This window comes from Anolis sagrei, chromosome 4 (assembly GCF_037176765.1).
Source record: "Anolis sagrei isolate rAnoSag1 chromosome 4, rAnoSag1.mat, whole genome shotgun sequence".
Classification (NCBI taxonomy): Eukaryota; Metazoa; Chordata; class Lepidosauria; order Squamata; family Dactyloidae; genus Anolis; species Anolis sagrei.
The window spans coordinates 204,706,803-204,731,100 of record NC_090024.1 but is presented as its reverse complement, the minus strand read 5'-3'; the positions used below and the strand labels follow the sequence as shown (position 1 = coordinate 204,731,100).

The 24,298-nt window shown below is 40.3% G+C and overlaps 1 protein-coding gene across 4 annotated transcripts in view; it reads left to right on the top strand.

The window, feature by feature from the left end:
- The first annotated feature begins 377 nt into the window (after positions 1–377).
- SYT2 (synaptotagmin 2) overlaps positions 378–24,298 on the top strand; it is a 198,694-nt gene continuing 174,773 nt past the window's right edge. For all 4 annotated transcript variants that reach the window (XM_060772521.2, XM_060772523.2, XM_060772519.2 and 1 more), the window contains exon 1: positions 378–503. The gene's annotated coding sequence lies outside the window, so the exon portion shown is untranslated. The remainder of the gene's footprint in view (positions 504–24,298) is intronic.

Here is a 24,298-nt window from a genome sequence, read left to right as displayed (position 1 = left end):
CTTTACCCCCTCCTCAATCTCCTGCCACTGCAGCTGACTTCGCAGGCTTTGCCATTGATCGGGCAGGTTTCCCCCCGGCTGGCTCGCCTCCTCGCCTGCTTCAGACTGCAAAGCTCAGCAAGTCTGGCTGCAGGCACTTGGGAAGGAGTTGGGATGGAGAGGAGGGGCTTCCACCCTCCTCTTCAAGGGTTGGCTCCTGAACTGCACCAGGGAGGAGGAGGAGGAGGAGGAGGAGGAGGAGGAGGAGGAGGAGGAGGGAGCCCCTGTTCAATTAATGCAGGAGCCTGACGCGTTGAGCCACCCTCTCCGCCAATGGGCTTGGAGCTCTGCAGAAGGCAGCGTCGGACGGGAGCCCTGGAGGGGAGGGGAGGGGAAGGGAGGGGAGGGGAGGGGAGGGGAGAAGCAACTGCAGCATTTGCAGGGACCGACCTGCCGGCTCCAAGGCTCCAGCCCCATCTGAGCGCCCGGCTGCATCTGTGTGTGCCTCTCCAAGCCAACAAGCAGTAAGTTTTACTTTCCTTCTTGTTCTTTGCTGGCTTCTTTCTCACAGATGTACTTTGGAGCTGGACCTCTTTCCTTTCCTTTTCCTTCTGCCTCTCTGAAGGCTTTGGGACAAAAGGAGCAGATGAGCCAGGAAAGGGGAGGGGGGAGAAGAAAGGAACAACCTTAAGAAAAACCGCAAACGCGTGGCTTGGAGACTGCAGAGAGGGAGAGAGAGAGAGAGAGAGGGAGGCTGGACGGGATTGGATTCCACAGAAAGATTCCTATAGGAAAGCGAGGGAATCGCTGTCCGTGGTGCTGACGAGGCGGTCGGCTTGGTCTCCTTTGACGGAAAGTGCTGAATGGACAGCTCTCTTGGTCCAAGGGCTTCTGCTCAGGCACTGGTCGGTAGTTCACTTCTGATTGGTGCAGAACGACAGAAAGTCGGTTCTGTCCTGAAATGGAAAGCATTTGAGGAGGAGGGAGGACATTTTTTGTGGTATGTGTACCTTTCATTGTTGGATTACTGTCTTTTACAGAGAAGGGTCTTCTCTGGTGTACATACTTTTTTTTTTGGTCGTGTCAGGAGTGACTTGCTTGAAGTCGCTTTTGGTATGAGAGAATTGGCCATCTGCAAGGACATTGCTCAGGGGACGTCCGTTTTGATGTGTTACCATCCTTGTGGGAGGTATCTCTCATTTCTCCACATGAGGAGCTGGAGCTGATAGAGGGAGCTCATCCACGCTCTCCCCGGATTCGAACCTGCATCATGCCAGCACAGGGGTTTACCCCACTGCGCCACTGGTGTGAAGGCTGAACATGTGGCATAAGCTATACCCTCCCATCCCATACACATACCTATCAAGGTTATACAGTACAGCCAGTTACAGGGTCAGACAAGTACATATCCCCAGTGGGGATATATTTACACATGTGCAACCATTAACCTAGACACTCTTTGGCATGTCCTCCGAGTCACAAAAACACCACAGATGGGGCATCAGGCACACCGTGGGTCTTCACTCACCTGATCTGCAGTCCTTTGGTTTTCGATCCTGCTTGTGCACTGTGCTATTGATGCAATATGTCCCCACTGAATGCGTCTCTGCCTGGCTTCCCTGGAGAGAGTGCTCCGCTAACTTTCCTGACGTGGGAAGCGAACCTTTTGCGCATTCAAAACCTAGTCTTCAAACTCAGCAGATGTGAGGCTTAGAAGGGTTGAGAAGCCTCTTTTCAAGTGGTCTGTATAACACATTGTGTGTTGTTATATGATCCTTTCAGTGTATACTGGGAGACTATGCCTTTGCATTTCAGATCTATTCCTGTCTGCAATAGTTCAGGCATGGAATCACACTCCCTGACATTGCTTGCAAGAGATGCTGACTCAGCCCTCTATGACACTGTTCAGCAAAGGATGATAGTTCCCAAAAGAGAAGAGCAGACTGTATTGGGCAAAGAACAACTCACTGCACCAAAAGCTAGCTGTGCCAGTGTTCAAGCATGTCCAGTCATGGGGCATTGTGAAAGAGACTCAAAGGAGGAAGAGGGACAATCCATGATAAAGGAGATGGGTCGCTACATTTGACAGTTTGGGGCTAGTGATTGAAAGTGGTCTTTCTACCAAGGTGCTGCTTGTTGTTGGAACCATCATGTCTCAGACGAGTTAATTCAGTACTGCATAAGGGTGGACCAAACATTGTGGTGCTATGCGCGATTGTGTACACAAGTAGTTGTTGTGCAGTCATCGGTGTGAATTGGATGGCACACATAGTGATCAACAACCCACCTACCTGACTGTAACTGCTGGGGAAAGTATGTCAATAATGGGCTTGTTGCTGGTTTATAAAGACTGCATGTGCCATTGAAGTTACGCAAATCTTTCTGAATCAATTTAGCAATGTACCCATGTTGACTGCATGGAAAAACTTATTAGGGTGAACTTTCAGTGCAGTATTTTTTTTATTTTTTGCAAAAGGGAAGGGAGAAGCTTAAGGTTGGGATTCAGACCATTTGTATCTTCTATTTTGAAAAACCTTTGGCTAACTTTTTGGAGGTGGACTGCAGCATGAAATTGCAAGCGATGAGTCTGCTAATTCTTAGCTGGCTGACTGGCACATAGGACAAGTCACTTTCCAAGCTCTCTGTCTATTATGCCTCTGGAGTGCTTACAAGATGAGATGGGAGATAATGATTTTCTAGCTCTTGAGTCATTAGCTCTGTCTGTTCCCGATAAGGCCTAGCTCACCCTTCCTACTGCAGTCTCCTTTTGGAACACACATAAAGACTCCGCCAGCTTGCTGTCATTTGCTCCAGACCTGGATGACCTCATTATATAGAGGTCAGGCTGTTTTGAACTCTATGAGTACAAGATTTGGGCAACATTTGACTCTTGCCAGGGCTCCTAGTTAACTTTTCCAGTGCTCCCATTGACTCATCAGTGAGATATATAGCAATAGAGGAAAATGTTAGTAATGGGAATGCAGTGGAAATGTGCATTCTTTCAGAATAAAATGTTGTTCTGGGATTTTAAAAAAATTATGAAGAAGCTCTTTTGCTAGACAATCCTGTAGATGAGAAAAGAAGTAATTGTTATGGCTGGTGGACAGAAGTTGCAAAGTCTTATTCTATACATGGTATTGTCCATTTGTAGATAATACATTGTGGACTGATAGTCATTATCCATTAAGATTTTAACCCATAGGAAGATAAAATATTAAATATGAGTTTTTCACTATGAGCAAACAAATCTAAAATAATATTCCTATTTATTTTGTCATGAAAACACAAATCAGAAAACATGTGGGTGTGAAACACTCCTAAATATTATGTGAGCACAAGAGCCTCTATTGATATTTGGCTCCAGGGGATGTATGGATGACTGAATCCATATAGAATGAGAAGAACCAAAAGCAACATACACTATATGTTGTACAGACACTTAATAAGAAGAGTGTTTTCTTTTGTGGCAGAAGCTCATTGTTGGAGTGATCTTCTCATATGTGCTTGTATTTATGTTGACCTCCATAAATGTCAATGGGAGACTGTGGAAACAGTGATATACTTGTTGGTTCAATAGTGTTGTATGGATGGAAGCTGTTGAAGAATTGAATTCAAAAGCATGCAACCGGAAGACAATATCTCAGTGGCTGATAACAAGACCATACTCTTAACACAGCCTAAATTCAAGTGACCCTCAAACTTTCACTGCTTGTACATCATTCTCATGCTTGAGAAAGATCTTTTAAGTTCTGAGGCACAGCTTTGGTGTTCCCCTTTCTAAGACAAGGGAAAGCTTTCACAGGCATGGGTTGCATATCCTAAGAAGACTGGCTTTCTAGAAGGTAAAGTGATGCTTATGTGTTGGGAAATAAGTTCTCTGTCCTCCTTCTCCTCTGAAATTGTGAGAGGAAGAAGATTCCTGTTCTCAGAGAGAGCTTCCTTATCTGAGATGGGTGCAATGTCATACTGGAATCTGTATTTACAGCTGTAATTAAGGCTTTTTAAATTGGATACACAAAACTTAACTAGGGTGCAATAAAGCTGCAAAACAGTTAAATGTGGACATCATCTCTCTCCTTTTACTTGCAGCCTGGAGTTTTAATATTGGTATAAGAAAGGGAGGAAGAAATATTGAAGCAAGCTAATGTACACACACACATACTGTTCATGGACAGATATTATAATCTGTCCATAAACATTTTTAATAATATAATCACATAAATTAACAAACCTCTTGCCAATATGTAATGAATTCAACTCACTAGAAGTTGGTAAGTTTGCATCAACATTTGGTGGCCTGTATATCTTTTGTACAGTAAAAAGTTGTGCTCTTTTCCTGGCATCTTTTCACATTACACAATTATATCCCTGTGATTCCACTTCAGTTCACATGGCTTGATGCTATGAAATCCTATGTATGGTAGTTTGATGAAGATTTATTAGAGTTCTCCACCAAGGCTGCAAATCCATAGGACAGAATCATGGTGGTTAAAGTGGAAACACAGCACTACACATGTGTAATGTTAAAGAGATTTTGAACTTATTTCCACATCACTATCTCCAACAATGCTTGACATTTGTCCTGAGTTCCTCTGCAGCCTGGATCTGTTTTTCATGGTGAAATAAAGGATTATTTACTATGCCTGTATCACTATATTGTTCATATTAAACATGCAACACCTAGCAGTATAAATGGATCACTGAAGGTCTTGAAATATGGCTACAACTGTTACTGAGCAAAGTAACTTCTAGAAGGTTTGATGTTGTTTTTTTCCAACTTGCTCAGGTAATTTCTTTGCCTAAGATAAGGCTGAACAGGATAAATAAAAGCAGGGTTCAAGAACGTTCACAGAGTTTTATACCAGAGCTATGCCTCCATTGCAGAAGCATAAGGATCCACTGTCTACTATAGGGCACAATGAACTCTTTAAAAATTACTTTCTTACACGTATATCCTATCTTGCCTTCAGTGAATCCATGGTTCTCCTTCTCCACACTTTATCCCCCCAACAACAATCTGGAGAGGCAGGCCCAAGTCAAAAACAGGTTTTGCAACCATTGGGAAGATCCATCAGGGGGAATAATAGAACAGCAAGAATATTTTTGAAATTTTATCCTGGTATTTGATATTACAAAGTGATGTGGAGGATTTATTCTGTGGATAGTTTTGCATAAAATATGTTCTCTGCACGGAAACAAGAGATGTATTCCCCCCCCCCCCCCAAATAACCCTTTATCTTTGCCCAACATTATTAGAAAAGCTGATAATCCCTCCACAACATTTCAAAATATTCAATTTCAGTGAGAATGCAATAGAAATTCAATCAGTTGGGAGAAAATTGGTATAATTGTCTTTCTTTTCATGTAACTTAAAATTCGACCCCCGAGTTACCCAATGAATTCCATGGCTCACTGGGGTCTTGAGCATTGCCCAATGGTCATGCTGGTTATGAGACTCTGGGGTAGTAATTCAGAAAAGTAACACTGCCAAGCAATAACTAATAGCCATATAATGTTTCCATGGTAGTGTGTGTGTGTGTGTGTGTGTGTGTGTGTATGCAAAGCTACCTGGATAAGTCTTAGCTGTGTGTAGACATTTATTCCCCACGCTCAGAAGAATTTCCTCTAATGAATAAATAGATATATTTTCCCTGCAGGAGATTTATCACCTTTGTACTAGGAATGACAGTATGACAGGGGGTCAGCAGTCATCTGCTGCATCATCTCTCTCCAGATTACATTCGCTGAAAACTCTGCAGTCTTCCTGCTGCAATCAGAACCAGTCATTTTTGCACTTACTGTATGTAAGGTCTTTTAACTTCAAACAATCAAGCTCGAAAATGACTAAGGTACAGAGTGTCACTTCCCCAAGGTCATCCGATAAAGAAGTTGGACAGCTAGAGAAGTGATACGCTCCTGCTGCTTTCATATTCTGACAGCGAACAACAGGAACAGTCTTCCTTACAATTCTTGTGCCTTACACTAACTTAAGTGGCCTTCATGGATGGTGCTCAAATTGGTTTTGTTATCAGCCAGAGAGACTTCTGCCCACAAATGGAAACCAAATCATTATTGGCGGAACATCATAGTATTGACTTAATCTCTCTTCCTTCAAAAACTGCTCTCTTTTGAAGATCACGTATTATGCATTGTTTAAGGGGTGGGGGTGAGGGGCAGGCTTGCAGGATCTATTCTGTTTTTGTTTTATTAGAACCTTCAAATCAAACAATGGTGCAAAAGACAGATCTCTTGTTACGTGGTTGGAATGTAATGTTTTACCCATACACTCATCTTGGGATATTTGACTCTGAGCATATAAGCCTACTTAAAAAGATAAATGTTGGTTCTTCATCCATTTAATATCTAGAGAAAAGTGTGGGATACCCAGGAGTCATTTATTTATTTATTTATTTATTACTTCGCTTATATACCGCAATTCTCAGCCTAATGGCGACTCTCCCTTGTCATCAAGTCATCAAGTCACACTACTGCAGCCAGAAGTAATGAGCAACTGGTCCACTCCTGGATCTGATGATGCAGGATCTATTGGCAATTTAGGAAGGAGAGGTCGTCTACCTTCAGATCCTTGGGTCAACGGAATTTTCAGAGCAAGGGCAGACCTGTGTAAAACTAATTGGATATGTGTATATTGCATGTGTCACCATGGCCAAATCAAACATATCTGGGGAAGAACGCACACAGGTTTTATATATGCAAATATAGTCCTGACTGCTGCAGAAACCTAAACTTCCAAGCCAAGGGCTTAATCCTGATGAACACACAGAATTGAAGCATTGTATCTTCAGGATAACCCCACCAAAAACAGACTGAATTCCTTTTCCCTTGTTTATTTTGGATAGAGCAGAAATACCTCTTCTTTGTTTGCAACCAGCTCATTTTCTCCCACCTTCCCCCAGTCTGTTACTGATACTGGTTTAGAATGAAAACAACTTTCTTCAGGATAAGTGTGAAGTAGAATTATTTTTGGTGTGATTAGCATTAGACCCCCAAATCCCCCAAACTATGGACAACCACTTCCAACTGTTTCAGTCATATGCCAAACAACATGACAAAAATAAAAACTACTGATTCCTCATGCCAACAACAGTACACCTACACCACCTCCTGAAATCACTCAGCAAAGAATTAAAAGATCCAGAATATAATAATACCCTCAAGTCCCATCCGTTTGAGCAAAGCAGGTAAGATGGTCAATATTATTGAAAACTGCTGAGAGATCCAGGAGAACCAATGAAGCAGGGGATCACTGACCCCATCAAGTTCCTGGCATTCACTGTTTACTAAGGCAAGCAAAGTTGCTTCATGACCATATCTCTCTCCATGAACCAGCCTGAGCTCTTCGATCTTCAGGGGAGGCCCTCCTTTTGTCCCTGCTAGTATCACAGGCCTGTCTCATGGGTACAAGGGAGAAAGCCTTCTCTTCTGTGCTCCCCGACTCTGGAACTCATTGCCCGGAGAGATTAGTAAAGCCCCCACCTTAGAAACCTTCAAGGAGGATCTTAAAACCTGGCTTTTCCATTGCGCCTTTGGAGAGTAGCCACACAATAATACACTATTACGTTTTTGTTCCTGGAGTACACTTCCCCTGCTTGTATGAAGGCCTGTTTTTTACAACCCTGTTTCTTTATGAGCTCTCCCTCACAAATAATCTGCTCCATTTTTTTTTATCTCACCCTGGCTTTTTATCATTTTATCTTGCACATGTGTCCCATTCTTTGTGGTTGTGATTGTGGTTATTGTATTTTATTGTATTTTATACTGCTTATTGTATTCATATGTTTTATGTATTTCATTGTGTTGTAGTTTGTGTCTTTGGTTTTATTTTATTGTAATTTGCTGCTTGGGCTTGGCCTCATGTAAGCCGCCTTGAGTCCCCGTTGTAGGAAATGGTGGCAGGGTATATATAAAGTTTATTATTATTCAATTCCAAATGCCAAGACAGAAGCCAGATTAAAATGGGGCTAGATAAGCAATTTCCTCCTGGAACAGGAAGGTGGCTGCATATTCAAGCACTTTGCCAAGAAATGAAGTACTGAAAACTGGTCTTATAATTGCTTTCTTTAATCATAGAATCATAGAGCTGGAAGAGATCTCATGGACCATCCAGTTCAGCTACCTGCCAAGAAGTAGGAAAATTGCATTCAAAGTACCCCAGATAGATGGCCATCCAGCCTCTGTTGAAAAGCCTCCAAAGAAGGAACCTCCAACACACTCTGGGGCAGAGAGTTCCACTGCTGATTAGCTCTCACAGTTAGGAAGTTCTTCCTCATGTTAAGGTTGAATCTTCTTTCTTGTATTTGAAGCCATTGCTCCATGTCCTTGTCTCCAGTCAACAGAGACTGGAGACTAGGACATCCCCTCCTCCCTATGATTTCCTCTCACATATTTATATATGGCTATCACGTCTCCTCTCAGTCTTCTGTTCTGCAAGCTAAACATGCCCAGCTCTTTAAGCCACTCCTCATAGGGCTTGCTATCCAGACCCTTGATCAATTGAGTCACCCTTCTCTGGACACATTCCAGCTTGTCAACATCTCGCTTCAATTGTGGTGTCCAGAATTAGACACAGTATTCCAGGTGTGGTGTAACCAAGATATTTACGTATGTTAGGCCTGAATTTGATGTTCGGTTTTAATGTTGTTTTCATTTGTGGGATTTTTCTGGTATTTTATGTCAGTGTTTGTTTGTTTTATGTTTAATTTTTGGCGTTGTTTAATGTTTGGTGTTGGCATTTAAAGTTTGGCGTTGTATGTTGGAATCCACTCTGAGTCCCCTTGGGGAGATAGGGGGTAATACAAATAAAGTTATCAATACCAATACAGTGAAGGTGTTGGATTTATATGTTTTTAAAGGTCTTACTGTATGTACTTTTTAATTCTGTTTTAAATGTGGTTTTAAGTGTATATTGTTATGAATGAAATGGCATGAAATGGCATGAAAAGGCATGAAATGGCAGCCTGGTTGTAAGCCACCTTGAGTCACTTTTGGGTTCGAGAAAGGCAAGATAGAAATATCATAAATAAATAAATAAATAAATAAATAAATAAAGTTTTTTAAAATTTAGATATTTTGCCTGCTATAGCAAGACATTTACCCATTTGACCAAACCTACTTTGACCTTTATAAATGAGACAGAAGAGGGAAGAATCTATCACAGTCCTGGTGACTTGTGCCTCTCCTTTAATCAAATCCACATTCCACATCCTCAGGCTGTACAAAGGGTCTGGAGAAGCAGGGTCTGGATTACATCCATGGGACCAATATCAATACCAATAACTGTAGGATGCTAAATATTTATTTTTTTGCAGAAGTTTGAATAGTTTACTCTTCTTGCTCATTACTCAAGGCTACTGGCCACTTGTTTAATTAAGATGAAGATGTGACCATTAAAGGATTTATTTGCATTAGGCAGAGAAACTAGTTTTGTAGAATTCATATACTTATGTAGAGATCAACAAATAACTCAGGGTGGGTTTTGTTCAGACTGATGGTAACAATCTTTTGAGTACACAAGAGCATACAACATTTCTGTATTGGAATTGTGAAAAGTGGCACAGAATATTAGATTGTATCATCAAATCATAGTGTGGTTGGGCTATAACTGATTAAGATGCCATTAAATAGTTGTTGTGGCTTTTAAAAAAACATTTTTTGGTCAAAACTTTTAAAGAATCCTTAAAATCAGTAGATGTATTCATATTTGCAAAAGCTGAGTGAAATTATCCCCTGGTATCTTGTGTCATTGTATAGAAAATTCAAGGAGATAGCTCTTGGGTTTTTTTTAAGATGTTGTTTTTAAAAAAATTGAAAATTCTCCAAAAATCTGTGGATAAGTGAAATGTACTGAAACTTTATGGGAAAAGAGTGGTAAATGTGTTCTACTACTGTAACAAGTTTCACTCCAACAGCTTTAAAATGAGGGAGAAATGAGTCCCTGATAGTAATTATGCATAATGAAATTTTCAGTAACTATACTTTAGAAACACTTTAGAAACAAAACACCAATGCTCTCTAAATTGTAATGATTTTTGAAACATTTTTAAATCGATTGCACATGCCTAATAGGCACACACAACTGTAGTCTAATGCTGTAATTAACACCATAATTAAAACTGCCATTTTGCTGGTACTGTGACCCACCATCTTGGAGTAAGACAAGATACAGGGACAAAATACAGCCTAAGATATTTTCCCTGTGTAATATTAATATAAATTGTAATAACTTCACTTAATTGGACTATTGTTGAACCAAACTGAAACTTTGGATTCATTTTTATGGCCATTACTGACCAAATGTGACCCCACAAATCTTCTCTTGTACCAAGCAGTGATCCAACTGAAGAATTGCTAAGGTGCTGCAGATTAGAAGACTGCAGAATGATGATCGTAGTGATCTTCTGTCCCCAGGGCACACTGAGACAAGCAGCTCTGGCAGGAACCTTAGGGATCCTTCAGATGTTGGTCTCAATACTTCCTGTAATCATCATTTCCCAGTACCTCCATCAGTGATGCCTCAGAAGCCCCTTGGTTGGGTTATTGCTTGGCTAAAGACCTAGGTGTCGGTCTAGCAGTGCTGGTAAAAAGAAATGGAGTTCCGTTGTTCTAGTTACATCTGTTAATACAGAATCTTAACTGTTGAGTTTTTCAAAGTAATGAAAGTTCTTATGAATTCTATAGTATATTTTGAGTGCCTTAAAACTGATGCACATATTTCAACTATCCATACAACAGCACTGTTAGACATTCTGAGGATGATAAGACTGAGATTTTTTAAAGTGTTGTTTATTTTTCATAAATTATTCTTTTCTGCCCTTCATAATTTGACTTTGTTGCTCACTTATTGTGGAGACTTCCTTCTTATGAACTTTTGTCAAAGGTTTTTGAAAAGCATTCACAGCTAAGGAGGTAAGATCAGAATCTGGATCTTCCATCTCCACAGCTCACACTTTTTGCCAATACATTAGATCCACTTTCAAGATGTCAGTTGGTTATTAGTCCTAATAACAGAGTTATCAGTGTGACTAACTGTCATGAATCAAATGCAGTGGCTAATTTCCCTTCATGGCTTCTTTTGTCTATAATAGGATTTTGATAACATTAAACATCCTCTAGTATTGGCTAAACGAAACATTAAACAATTTACAGTGCAATTCAAGTCTTGAATGATCACTTAGGTAGCACACAGTATGACACATGAATGTGCCTGGATCTTGGTAGTAAGACCATCAGAATACTTTGTTTCCTGAAACAATTTGGAGCAAAGTAGCTTTTCCTTTCAACCAAATAATTTTTTTCCATGCTGAGCTAAAGTTGGCCTGGATTCATTGTTTTTGAACTGCAAGCCAAGTTGACAAGCCTTCTCTGCATTCAGTCATGACTCTGCATTTAAAAAGAAAACCCTGGAGGCAACCAGCAAAGAATGTTAGGTTTTTTTTCTTGCAGATTACATGCCATGTTATTGTAGTTCCTCACCATACTAAACTTGTGCAAGGGGTTCTGCAGTCAGTTATGCAAGCAGTTTTGAATATAACCCATATAACATGTTGCACAACCATTTCAGAATAGGTTTCTGCATTTAGATGTTCATTGTATTATACCACTAAACAACTGGTTGGACAATTGGTTGTCCAAACAGAATTCCCATTTGATTTTTCTATGTGTACACGAATGCAACCTCATTAGCACTAGCAGATCCACACTATACTGGCATCCCTTTTCCAGAGTGCAGGTACTGCTTCACATATTTAAATGATTGCATGCAATAATAGAAAATGTTGTTTTCAGAAGTTCTTCTAAGACAGTCTTAATTCTCACAATATGTTGGGTACAATGTTCACAGAAACTAATGGCCTGAGTCCTATTGATAATCTCAACTAGAGGACATTCATTGAACCAGTGTGATTTACAGAAGTTCAGATTCAATAGAGCTACATTAGTGGGAAGGGGACTACCTGTGAATTCAGGCCAGTGTCTGATGAAGTAGAGCAATTTCCTCAATGATTTTATAGCCCTCAGTATTGCAACTTTCTTAATAGGCAACCAACACTGTGATGGTGTTATGGATGGAACAGCACAACTAGAAAACGTCAGGTTGCTTTGGAGAAAAAAAATGTGAATTAGATGGTGGTAGGAAGAACTACTTTAAGATATAAACATTTATGCCATTCAGCTTACTTTATGGCATGCTTGCTACTTCCTCCTCAAGGTCCTAAACCTTCTAACAAGAGTTATTGATGTGTGCTCTAGTCATCAGATACATGTCCATTCCTTTATTTTTAAAGGGGGCATAGAGCAGAATAGACTGTCTCTGAGGGTGATGGACTCTCCCTCTTTGAATGTCTTTAAAAAGTGGGATGGTGATATTTTAGGATACATCTACACTGTAAAATTATTGCTCTTTGAAACCACTTTAACTGTATTTTGTCTGTTTGTTTGTTTGTTAAAAAATGCAACGCAACTGTTCGGTCAGCTCCTGACACGATAAATAAATACCACTTTAACTGCCATGACTGAATGATGTATATTGGAATTTGTAGCTTGATAAGACTCGAGCACTCTTTGAGAGAAGACCAAAACCTTTGTAAAATGACATAGCATTCTGCTTTTATAGTTGAAATGGTGTCAATGTAGATTCTTCCTTAGAAGAACTTCAGTTTATATCCTTGATCCTTGAGCTCCCTTCCAATTCCAATTCCAATATTCTACAATCCTATATTTTCCATTAAAATTACATTATATATCAGCCAAAATCTTGTAGGTCTATCCCAACTATCCTAACTAAAGCAGAACCATTGAATCAACTACGTAATGGAAAATCACCACTTATTACCATTTTTACTGTAATATGATGGGATATATTTCTATCTAATTTGTAGTCTGTGTATATGAATGTCTTCAAGTCACCTGTTGACTGGTGGACATGTTCTATCACAAACCTGCAGTTTTTCTACCCATCAGACAACAAAGCGGTGTGCAATAAAATTACAGAAATTGCAGAAATGAAATATATTAAAAGTAGATTAAAGGCCTGACCAAATAATACAGATTTAATTGCTTCTCTGTCAGTAATTTATTTATTTATTTATTTATTTACAGCATTTATATTCTGCCCTTATCACCCCAAGGGTGAATGATAGAACACATACATGGCAAACATTCAATGCCGTTGAACAGACAAGACAGACAACAGATAGAGGTATTATGTTGGCATTTTTCCAACTTCAGCATCCTGGAGGTTGTGCTGAATTCTGGCCACAGTGGGGTGCTGTCACTCCATCCTATATGATGAAGAACCTTGATCACAGACTTCCTCCTTCCTTTGATTGCTGGCATTTTTTTGTATTTCTTTTATGGTGCTGCAAAATACCTCTCCACTTAAGCGGCGACAAATTTCTCTACTCACAGCTTACAGCTGTTTTCGAACTGCTTAGGTGGACTGTAAGCTGGGCTGAAGTTTGGGTGCTCTCCTCAACCTGGGCTTCGAACTGCCAGCCTTTTGACTGGTAAGATGTATTGCTGCTGGTGATTAACCAGGTATGCTAAAGATGGAGAGAGCTTGGCCTCCCTTTCATAAGGCGTTACTAAAAAAAATCAAATATTTTGTTCTCACCAAGTGGGATTGGGAAAGGATGATTATATTTCTCAGAATCTGGAGGGGCTCCTAGGAAAAGGTATGGTATTTCAGATAACTGTAGATGAGATGTCATAGGTCAAAATTGTTTGGATACAAATTAGAAGCCAGAACAGTTGGTACAAGATTAGTGATATATTGCATGATTGACAGTACCGCTTTCAGCTTTTCCATACTTTCCAAGGGCATCTCCAAAGCAGAACATATTACAGTAATGTAATCAAGAGGTAATTAAGACATAGATCACTGTGGCTGAATTCACTTTCCTTAGGATGCACTAGCTGGAACTGGGCAAAGGCACTTTGCTACTAGAGCACAGATCAGTGGGTTCAAATTACAAGAAAAGAGATAAGGAAGAACTTTTGTTACTGTAAGAACTGTCAAGAAGTAGAATTGATTACCTTAGGGGATCAATTCTTTTTCTTTGGATGTTTTTAAACAGAAATTGAAGGGGCATCTTTTAGGACTGCTGTATGCAGAGGGTTGGATTAGAGACACCTGTGGTTCCTTCCAACTCTAAGATACAATGAATCGATGTGATCAAACTTTAAGTCCCAGCAGACTAGTCAAGACTGCCAATTGTGAAGAATGTTGGGAATTTCACACTAGTATTGATGCTTTGAATGAATATTTGGAATATTGCTATACAGTGTAATCACCCAGACATATTTCTGAGAGTTGTTTGCTTTCAATCAATTTTAAAGAATTTCAGAGTTATGGGGCATGAGGAAGAGAGATGATTAAATGACATTATATTCAGACAAAGTAAATAAATCATAAAAGAAAAAACCATTGTGGAGCAGGAACTTTACTGCATGGTCAGATTGTTTTAATTGGAAAATTTCTCCTGATTCTGCCTTTAACAGGAATGAACATATGTCAAACTTCCCTCTCTCCACTTTCTCCACTTTTAGAACTGGACCCATTTATAGTGTGTAAAGTTGTGTGATGCCATGCTTCAAACAGCCCTTTAAAGAGCCAATGTCATTCTGAGATCCCACCTTTTTGTACGGAAAAGAAATGTTGAGGAGTTTTGGGGAATTCATTAGACAGAAGAGAGATACATACACAGCATGCCTTCTACCCCATGGGGCAGTCTGGCATAATGGAGTGCATTCCTGTAAAGTACTAACAGGATACTGACAACAGAGTTAGCAGCACTCAACTGCTGAGTGAAGAGGGTGGGAGAGAAGGGTCTGGAGCTTTTGTTGTGGAATAAGAGGCATTGATCCATAAAGGAAACTTAAAATGTACAGTCAGTCCTCCATAGGCACAGATTCTGCATCTGCAGCTTGCAAATATTTTAAAGGATTGCCAAATGCAGTGTTCAGACCAATCACAAAGGAAGGTCAAGGGCAGAATATATCTTAAGATTCATATTTTAACAACCCCACTCTCAAATACACCATGTATTCTCTTACTAGTTTCTTTTCTTCCTTGACTCTAGTTTGCCTAATGTTCTGCTCTTACATAGACTTGTGTGGGTAGGTTCAGAGCTCAAAAATAGTTACTTTTGCTGCTACAGCCTCCAGTCTGAGGTGTTCTTATAGTTCTAATTCAAAGCAAGTAACTGTGCTAAAACTTCTGATTAGCCCTGGAGTCTGACTATTAAAAAACATTAATCTGTCCAAAGTTTTCAAGGATGTGTTCATTTTCATATGAGTTATGGTGTTGTGTGATTTCAGTTACCATAAAGACTGCTGGTTTGGAGCCCGGTGCATCAAGTTTTATTTATTTATTTATTTACAGTATTTCTATACCGCTTCTCTCACCCCTAGGTGGACTCAAAGCGGTTTACACATAACTGACAAAACTTCAATGCCATACATTGGACACTGACACGATGCCAAACCATAACAACCACAATAATAAAACCACAATTAATCATAAATCATAATTGGACAGTACATAAGCAATCATTAAAACAATAAATAATAAAAACAGTCTCACCAGTCATATTGTCATTCTAGTCCATGTCCTTTAAATTCTACAAACAGTCCGAAGGCCTGATCCCAAAGCCATGATTTTAATTTCTTTCTAAAAGCCAGGAGGGAGGGAGCAGATCTTTCCTCATTTGGGAGTGTGTTCCATAGGCAAGGGGCCACCACCGAGAAGGCCCTGTCTCTTGTCCCCACCAACCGCATTTGTGCAATTAACGGGAGCGAGAGCAGGTCCTCCCCGGATCAAATGAAACACAAATGGGATGAAGCCAAATATCAGAAGCTTTATTCAGCTTTGGTCAAAAGAGGATGTCAATAGAGTATATGCCCCAAGACAGATATAAGCATAATTGCTTATTTATAGCACTTTACAGTTTTCAAAACAAAGATACTTTGCCACGCTGGTCACTGATAGGCTCTGATGGATGCTGGCTAGGATCTGTCTTTTGATTGGAGAAGGTGCAACATCTGCTGCTGTTTCTGATTGGCTCTTGGGCATGGTGGGGAATTTAATAAACTCTCATTGGTTTATTTGGAGCCTTTTGTCTGTTTATTGATCTGCCCAGAAAAAATGGGCAGGTGAAAAGGAATGCAGCTGGGTGAGAGATAATGGGTTGGAATGGTTCTGTTCCTGCCTGGAAAATGGGTGCCACCCAGGTAGACAAAGAAGTGCCCAGGATGTTGGCACAGTACAATTCAGACCCCAGGAGGAGTTCTGATCAAGCAATCTGGGGTAAGGAAATGTTCCCAGGAATAAAATCAGATAATGTCTGGAGAAACTCTGTGGTTCTTCCGAAGTCTATTATTTGCCCTTTGTCTCTCTCAGGGCATTGTGAGAGGATTATGGTAACAATGTTTGGACAATGCCTGAGGTATGGAGTGTGTGTGGTGCATGTGGTTCTTATGTAACATCTATGTGAATTCATCAAAGGGCTGCCCTGAAACTAGGGGAAAGGACATTGCAAGCTTCCTGTTGGTTCCTATGGCGCCCTGGATTCCAGGGTTCACCTTTTGGGCTTCCATTTTTGATGACAATGTAAGATATACCTGCATGTGAAACAATAGAAAAAGTATGATTTTTTTCTCCAGACAGTGGAATGTGGAGAGCCATCCTCCCTCCTACCACCACACTGCTGCCACTTAAATCATTCTTGAAAGGTGCAGCCTGACTCTGCTGAGCTAGAAGCAATTTGCTGCAATGGGCAATATAGTATTGAACATGCCAGACTGAATATTCCCTGTCCTTTTGTATTCTTTTGTGTGGTGTATGGCACCGGAAACATACATCTGTGTGCTCCTGGGTTTTTATTAAGTTGAGAACTACAAGGGAGTAATTCAGAGATTGTGAGGATTTCTTGCAATAATCGCTTGGTGATGTTTACAAACCAGCTGTCTTGTACCTTCAAGGAATGGCACTATGGAACTATCCCCCTGTGCAAATGACCAAGCTGTGAACTAAGAAACAAGTATTAGAAGCCGAAATCTTATGTCATTATGCACACACAGTTTTTTTTATAAAGTTTATACTAGACTGTTGGGGGGGGGGGGGTAAAGTCATTGCCTCCCCCCCCCCCCCAAATAAGAATTCTCCTCCCTCAATCACGAAATGTCCCTTCATACTTGAAAATTCAATTGAAGTACATAAACACAACTCACATATGTAAAGAAAGGGGGCAGGCAAATTTATCAGGAGAATGCAAATATAAGCATCCAAAGTTAGCAAGCCAATACAGCTACAGGAATTGTACGTAGCTATGGTTTTCAGTGTCTCAGTCTTTCCAGGAATATTTGATAGGTTTGATTTCTTACTGGACAGAAGCAATTTTGCCTACCCCTATCATGGTAGCTACAGCCCTGGACTGCGTTAAACAAGATAACACCACTCTCCAGCCCATGCAAAAACATTGGCTATACTGTCAATTCAAATTTTCCTCAACACTTACATTGACACAGTGTTCCTTCGCCATAAAGAGAACAGCCTGGAGGTCTGGGACCTATAACTGGAAGTCTTTCACTATTGTTTCCCAGAATCTTCTGGCTGAAGTATTTACCTTGTTCTGCCAAAAGTTTGGGCTAGCTGTGACTATACCTTTCTAGTGAGCCCAGACTTTTCATGGCTTCTCCAGAAGAATTTCATAAAGTTCAACATCATTCTCGGTGTAATGAAATACTTTCACAATGTAATACTCATTTAAACTGCTATGACGAGGATTCTCTATAGGGAGCCAATATGCCAACATAATTATAATATGTTCTATACTCCTTATAATTCAGCCAATGAAAGATGTATGGTGGGAGAAAATTTGGAATATAGCTAGCAAGCTTGCTTGAAATCCAAGCAATATGCATGCACAAGTATATGGAAACTGTCCCCATTGAGAACTTTGGGAGGAAGAGTTGATTTCTTCTTTACATTTAGTGGATACCATCAAGATAGTGTTAGAACTGCCTCCTCCAATATGACTCTGCCTGGCTATTAGCATTTTACTTAAAAGTCATTCTTCATATTCCTTTGTGTTCATAACTGGGACAGATGACTACTCATAGCAGTGTGTTTTCACTGGCAGCTCCTATATGCTCTGTATGGGTTGCTGTCTTCAGGTAGGCTTAACTGGGACTATGTCTGAAGCATTTCTATTAAGTGTGTGGAGATCATGACCTATATTTTTAAAATACCATTTTAACTAAACTCACATTGCTCTTCTATGTCCATTCCATCTGGTTGTTGTTTTTTAAATCTATTAAACTTGCAATTAAATTGTAAACTAGCCTTTTTGAGACTTTTGTATTAAATATACAAATAAATAATGGGATTTGTTGTTGTATGCCTTCAAGTCATTCCCAACCTCTGGAAACTCTAAAATGAACAACTCTTACCAAAGGTTTTCTTAGAGTTGTTCAGAAGAGGTTTGCCTTTGACTTTCTCTGAGACTAAGTAGGTTTTATGGCTGAATTCAAAGCAGATAATCTGGATTTTATATGGCAGTGTAGAAAGGGCCTACTAAGACGTCTGGAAGATGTCCGAACGTATTCTCCCCTATGAACCATCTAGGTTGTTAAGATCGTCTCGAGGGGCTCTGCTCTCGGTCTCACCAGCCTCTCAGGCGCATCTGGTGGGGACGAGGGACAGGGCCTTCTCAGTAGTGGCCCCTCGACTCTGGAACTCTCTCCCACTGGAGATCAGAACTGCCCCCTCCATTCTGTCGTTCAGAAAACAGGTGAAAACCTGCCTATGGGGTTTGGCTTTCGACAAGTGAATCAATATTTCTGTGATTGGATAGATGATGATGAATGATGGACAACGAATTCACTATGATGACTGACCATTGTTAATATGTGATTGCATTTTGCTATTATAACGTTTTAATTGAATATGTTATATGATGTTTTTAATGATTGTTTTGTGATTTTATGGTTGGAAACCGGCCCGAGTCCCCCGATAGAGGGGAGAAGACTGGTATACAAAATTGCTAAATAAATAAATAATAAATAAATGATGCCTCTGTTCTGTCTATGACACAGCTAGCTGTTTCTCCTATATCAACAACTCTCTGCCAGTCACTAAATGTTTATATAGCACATTTATATCGTTCCCTTTTACCAATATTTTTTTCCCTAGGGTGTCTTAGATCCCTTCCAAACAGCTGAAAAAAATCCCACATTAGGGCTCTTCCACCCAGCCCTATATCCCAAAATATCAAGCCAGAAAATCCCACATTATCTACTTTGAACTGGAATATATGACAGTGTGGACTCAGATAAACCAGTTCAAAGCAGATATTGTGGGATTTTCCGGCTTGATATTTTGGGATATAGGGCTGGGTGGAAGAGCCCTAAATTCTTTGAAGATGAATTCATTTACATGAGTTTAAAACTCATTTTAAAGCTAGAGTTAGAAAGAATAAATACTTCTGTGTCCCTACTTTACATATTGTATAAATTTCCTAAACTGAAGAACAGAAGTTTCAAATTGTATAGAAGCTCTCCTGATGTTTCATCTGCATCTGCATCAGATTATCCTTTGAAGATGCCTGCCATAGATGCAAGAGAAACGCTAGAAGAGAATGCTTCTGGAACATGGCCATATAGCCCGGAAAACACACAATAACCTTTAGCTGTCTTGTTAGATTACTGGCTCAGCTCTATGTTCTACAGGTCTGGGCTCAAATATTAACACTGTAGTACCTCTGTTTCTTCTTTTGGTTTGAAAGAGCCATCTTTCAAGTGAAAGAGTTCCTCCTTTTTAAAAAAAAATCCAATTGGCCACCAACAGTGTTCATTTTGAAGACAGCATTAGTTCACAGAATCACATGAATTATACCCACACAAAATCATTAACATTGAACAGCCCACATCTCTAGAGCATCATTTGACTGTAAATGGCTGAATTACCTGCCCTATTATCCATACCCACAGTTGCATTTCTTTGTTGGTTTTTAAAAGAGAGAGGTTTAAGACAAAAAATGGATTTCAGTTCCAAGTCATTTGAGTGAATTCCTCATCAAGCTACAGACCATCAACATCTGTAAGGATCCTGGTGGGAGGCTGAATGACACAATTCCCTCTTAATTGTCTTTTCCCCGTGCGGCAGCTATGTAGGCACATGAAAGAATGAGGTTACTTGCTGCACAATCCCCATAGATGCTCTCTGCAGAATTATTGGACCAACATGGGGTCAGACCACAGGGAAGCTAACATCCCAGCTGCCTGCATGACTCCTTTTCACTCAAACACCAGACAGTTCAATAGTAAGTAATAACTTTATTGAGAAAAGAGTATATAATAGAAAAGGCAGTTTCAAAAATGAGTAGACGATAATTCAAAAGTCATTCCAAAATCAGCAGACTTAGCAATCACTAAGGTGCAATTGAAAACCAGACTGTAAAAGCATTTTCAAAGTTATATCCATAAGCTTGATATTCTTGAGCATAACAAATAGCAATTACCAACTTTGAATATGAATCCAAAATCCCAAAAAGTTAAAAACAAGAAACTATAATCCAAGAGTTTCAACACTTAAAGCAAAACTATATCCAAAGCCTCAAAAACGTGTACAAAACTATAATCCAAAGGCTTGAAAACTTGAACCAAGAATTGTAATCCAATCAAGAGGCATTGATCTTAAACAGTAAAGCAAGATATAGATCCAAATACAAGAACTCCTATGCTCAGAACTCCCAAGGCAGGCTACTTGACCCACGAAAATCCAGTGTTGATCTCCAGAAGACATTTCCTCAAAATGCTTAAGAATTCTAATTTTTTTTATTGTGTCAGGAGCGACTTGAGAAACTGCAAGTCGCTTCTGGTATGAGAGAATTGGCCATCTGCAAGGATGTTACCCAGGAGATACCCAGATGATTTGATTTTTTTAATCATCCTTGTGTGAGGCTTCTCTCATGTCCCCGCATGAGGAGCTGGAGCTGATAGAGGGAGCTCATCCACCTCTCCCCGGATTCGAACCTGTGACCTGTCGGTTTTCAGTCCTGCCGGTACAGAGGTTTAACCCACTGCGCCACCGGGGGCTCTAAGAATTCTAATTCTTACCCATGACATTACCCTTTCTCACACCTGGGTTCCCTTTGCTTATCTTTCAGCCTCTGGAAACAACAAATATGTCTCTGCTTTGTCCTATCTCTTCGTAACTGTTATCATTGAGTTATAGGCAGAGCTCCTACCTCCTCTACATTCCTATCAGAATAAATCCCTGGCAGATTCTCATAAGAACCACTTTTTGTTTCTTTAACAATAGATCTAACTGAAACATTCCCATATTCAGGAGGAAAACTTTAGTTTCTCCCCAAAGAAGTAACAGGCTCAGAAGTAAAAACTTCAGATGTCACTAAAAAGTTGCCCTCCTCATCCTCAGATACTTCACAGCACTCAACAGGTGGTTGAAGATGTGATGGGTCTGAAAACTCTCATTTATATGATTTCCCTAAGTTATTTGAAAGCAGTTAACAATAACAACAAAACCTGGATACATTTTCCCATAGCTTTTGAGCTGATAATTGTACCACACAGTACAATTTGAAATGTAGCTGTACTCCAGTCTGTATATTATTCAAAGACGTGTGAATATGACCTTTTCACTTTAAAATGTGCACCAAACAAAATTCCCTCATACATCCCTTACCTTGGCATAAGCAAGTATATACATGAACTGCAGTGTCCGTATTTTAATGTGACATGAATCAGCTGGTGCAGAGAATACACATCCATTTCCCCCTTTATGTTAACAAGCTCGTAATATCACATATGCAAGTTAGCGAATGTGCAAAAAAAGCCAAAGCTGGCTAATTAAAATGACCACTGAGCTCCTCACTAACAAGACTAGGATGGGACCTGGGAGTAAAACCCTGCAGCAAAGCATTGCTTAGACTTCAACTTAAGCATCTGGCTTTAGAGCAGGAAGGACCCCCTTCTTCTGCCCACCCTCAATTAGCCCTACTGTGGAAACTGAACTAATTACCAAATTAGAGTAGCCATTTTTTGCAGCAGCAGTCTCCTTACATTGCTAAGAGAAAGAAGCTCAGGTTGCTGAATGCAACTGCAAACTCTGCAGCCCTTTGCTTCTCCTCGTTCTGCAGTGCAGTTTGTCATTTAGTCAGCAGCAAAGCTTCCCATTGCATGGAGGGAGGAAATGTTAAGGGAGCAGTATATGTGTGTGCAGTGGGGAGGGGGTTATGACTCAGTGATGCAAAGTCCCAAGGAAATTAGCAACTGAAGTGTCTCTAATTAAAATTGTGCCTGGCTAATGCACTGGACAGGATCAAACGTGCTGCTGTACATCTTGTCTCAGCCTGTGAATGAATGCAATGGGGAATGCCTTGTACACAATGCCACATAAATGTTAATAGGGAAGCCCACTGCTTGGGTTATGGACAAGTTGTGAGCATAACTCAGGAATTACATTTTGGCAGGATGGAGATGCTGTCAAGCAACTATTCCTCTGCCCAAGGATGACTTCAGTAATAGTTTCTCTGTACATTATCTTGGATTAAGCAGTGTGGTAATTTCATCTGTACAACAACCAGCCACTTTTGCTCCCCTCTCTTCCCCTCCCCAGTTACTTTTAACTTGGGCTGCCCAGACAAGTATTAGTGTATTGAAACATTTCAGAAATCGTAATGAATCTGTGTGTGAATCATATATATCTATCTATACCTATGGTTAGATGGCCCTTTGTCAGAAGGGCTTTGATTATGTTTTCTTGCCCTGATGAAGAGAGTTGAACTAGATGGGCTTCAGGCTCAATTCTATTGTTGGTGGGGTTCAGAATGCTCTTTGATTGTAGGTGAACTATAAATCCCAGTAACTACAACTCCCAAATGTCAAGATCTCTTCCCCACAAACTCCATCTGTGTTCATATTTGGGCATATGGAGTATTTGTGCCAAGTTTTGTCTAGATCCTTCATTGTTTGAGTCCACAGTGCTCTCTGGATGTAGGTGAACTACAACTCCAAAACTCAAGGTCAATGCCCACCAAACCCTTCTAGTGTTTTCTGTTGGTTATGGGAGTCCTGTGTGACAAGTCTGGTTCAATTCCATAATTGATGGACTTCAGAATGCTCTTTGATTGTAGGTTAACTATAAATCCCAGCAACTACAACTCGCAAATAACAAAATCATTTTTTTAGTGATGGTCACTCCTTGGGTTAGTAGGTGTCTTGTGGCCAAATTTGGTGGCAATTTTGAATTATGATGTCACTCAAAATGAACAGAGCATTTTAATATATATAGATAATTACCTCGAAAATATATTTCGAGGTAACATCTATTTCCTACTGGAAGTTCTAGTGCATATTGCATCTATCCATGTACCCATGATCCCACAAAATGTAATCTGAATAGGAGTATGCAGTGAGGTTTCATAAATGGCTCACTGCACAGAGAGAAGCCTTCACTTGGAAACAGTTGGAAACAGCTGCCACATACCAGTTATGCCTTGACAAGCAACACTCATTACTTCATATTTCTGAAACTGGAGATTTTGCCAGACGTACTTTCTGTGGCCAATAGTTGCTTGCTAGAAGAAGGGGGGCACCCTCTCTTTTGTTTGCTTTGCTTTAGTGCCACAACTACAAAAGGCTAAAAGACTCATCCCATAGGTATTAAGCAACAGACAGACCAAGGATTTGACCTGGTTCTGTAATGTTGCTACGTGTGGTTCTTTGTTCTGAGACACAGACTGAATTCCCAGGTTGCATATGGATCTGCAATGCATATTTCCTGATTGATTTATAGTCTGCTAGTGATGACAGCTCATAGAATTGTAGGACCCTCAATCTAGTCAGTAAAGGAAATGAACTGCATCAGCTTCCTCTGTTTGTTCCAGGGGGCTCCCCGCAATTTGAACCCTTAGAATCATAGAGTTGGAAGAGACCACTTGGGTCATCCAGTCCAACCCCCTGCCAAGAAGCAGGAAAATCGCATTCAAAGCACCCCTGACAGATGACATCAAGCTTCTGCTTAAAAGTCTCCAAAGAAGGAACCTCCACACACTCCAGGGCAGAGAGTTCCACAGCTAAACAGCTTTCACAGTCAGGAAGTTCTTCCTAATGTTTAGGTGGAATCTTCTGGCCATCATGTCTCCTCTCAGCCTTCTCTTCTGCAGGGTAAACATGCCCAGCTCTTTAAGCTGTTCCTCATAGGGCTTGTTCTCCAGACCCTTGATCATTTTAGTCACCCTCCTCTGGATATATTCCAGCTTGTCAACATCTCCCTTCA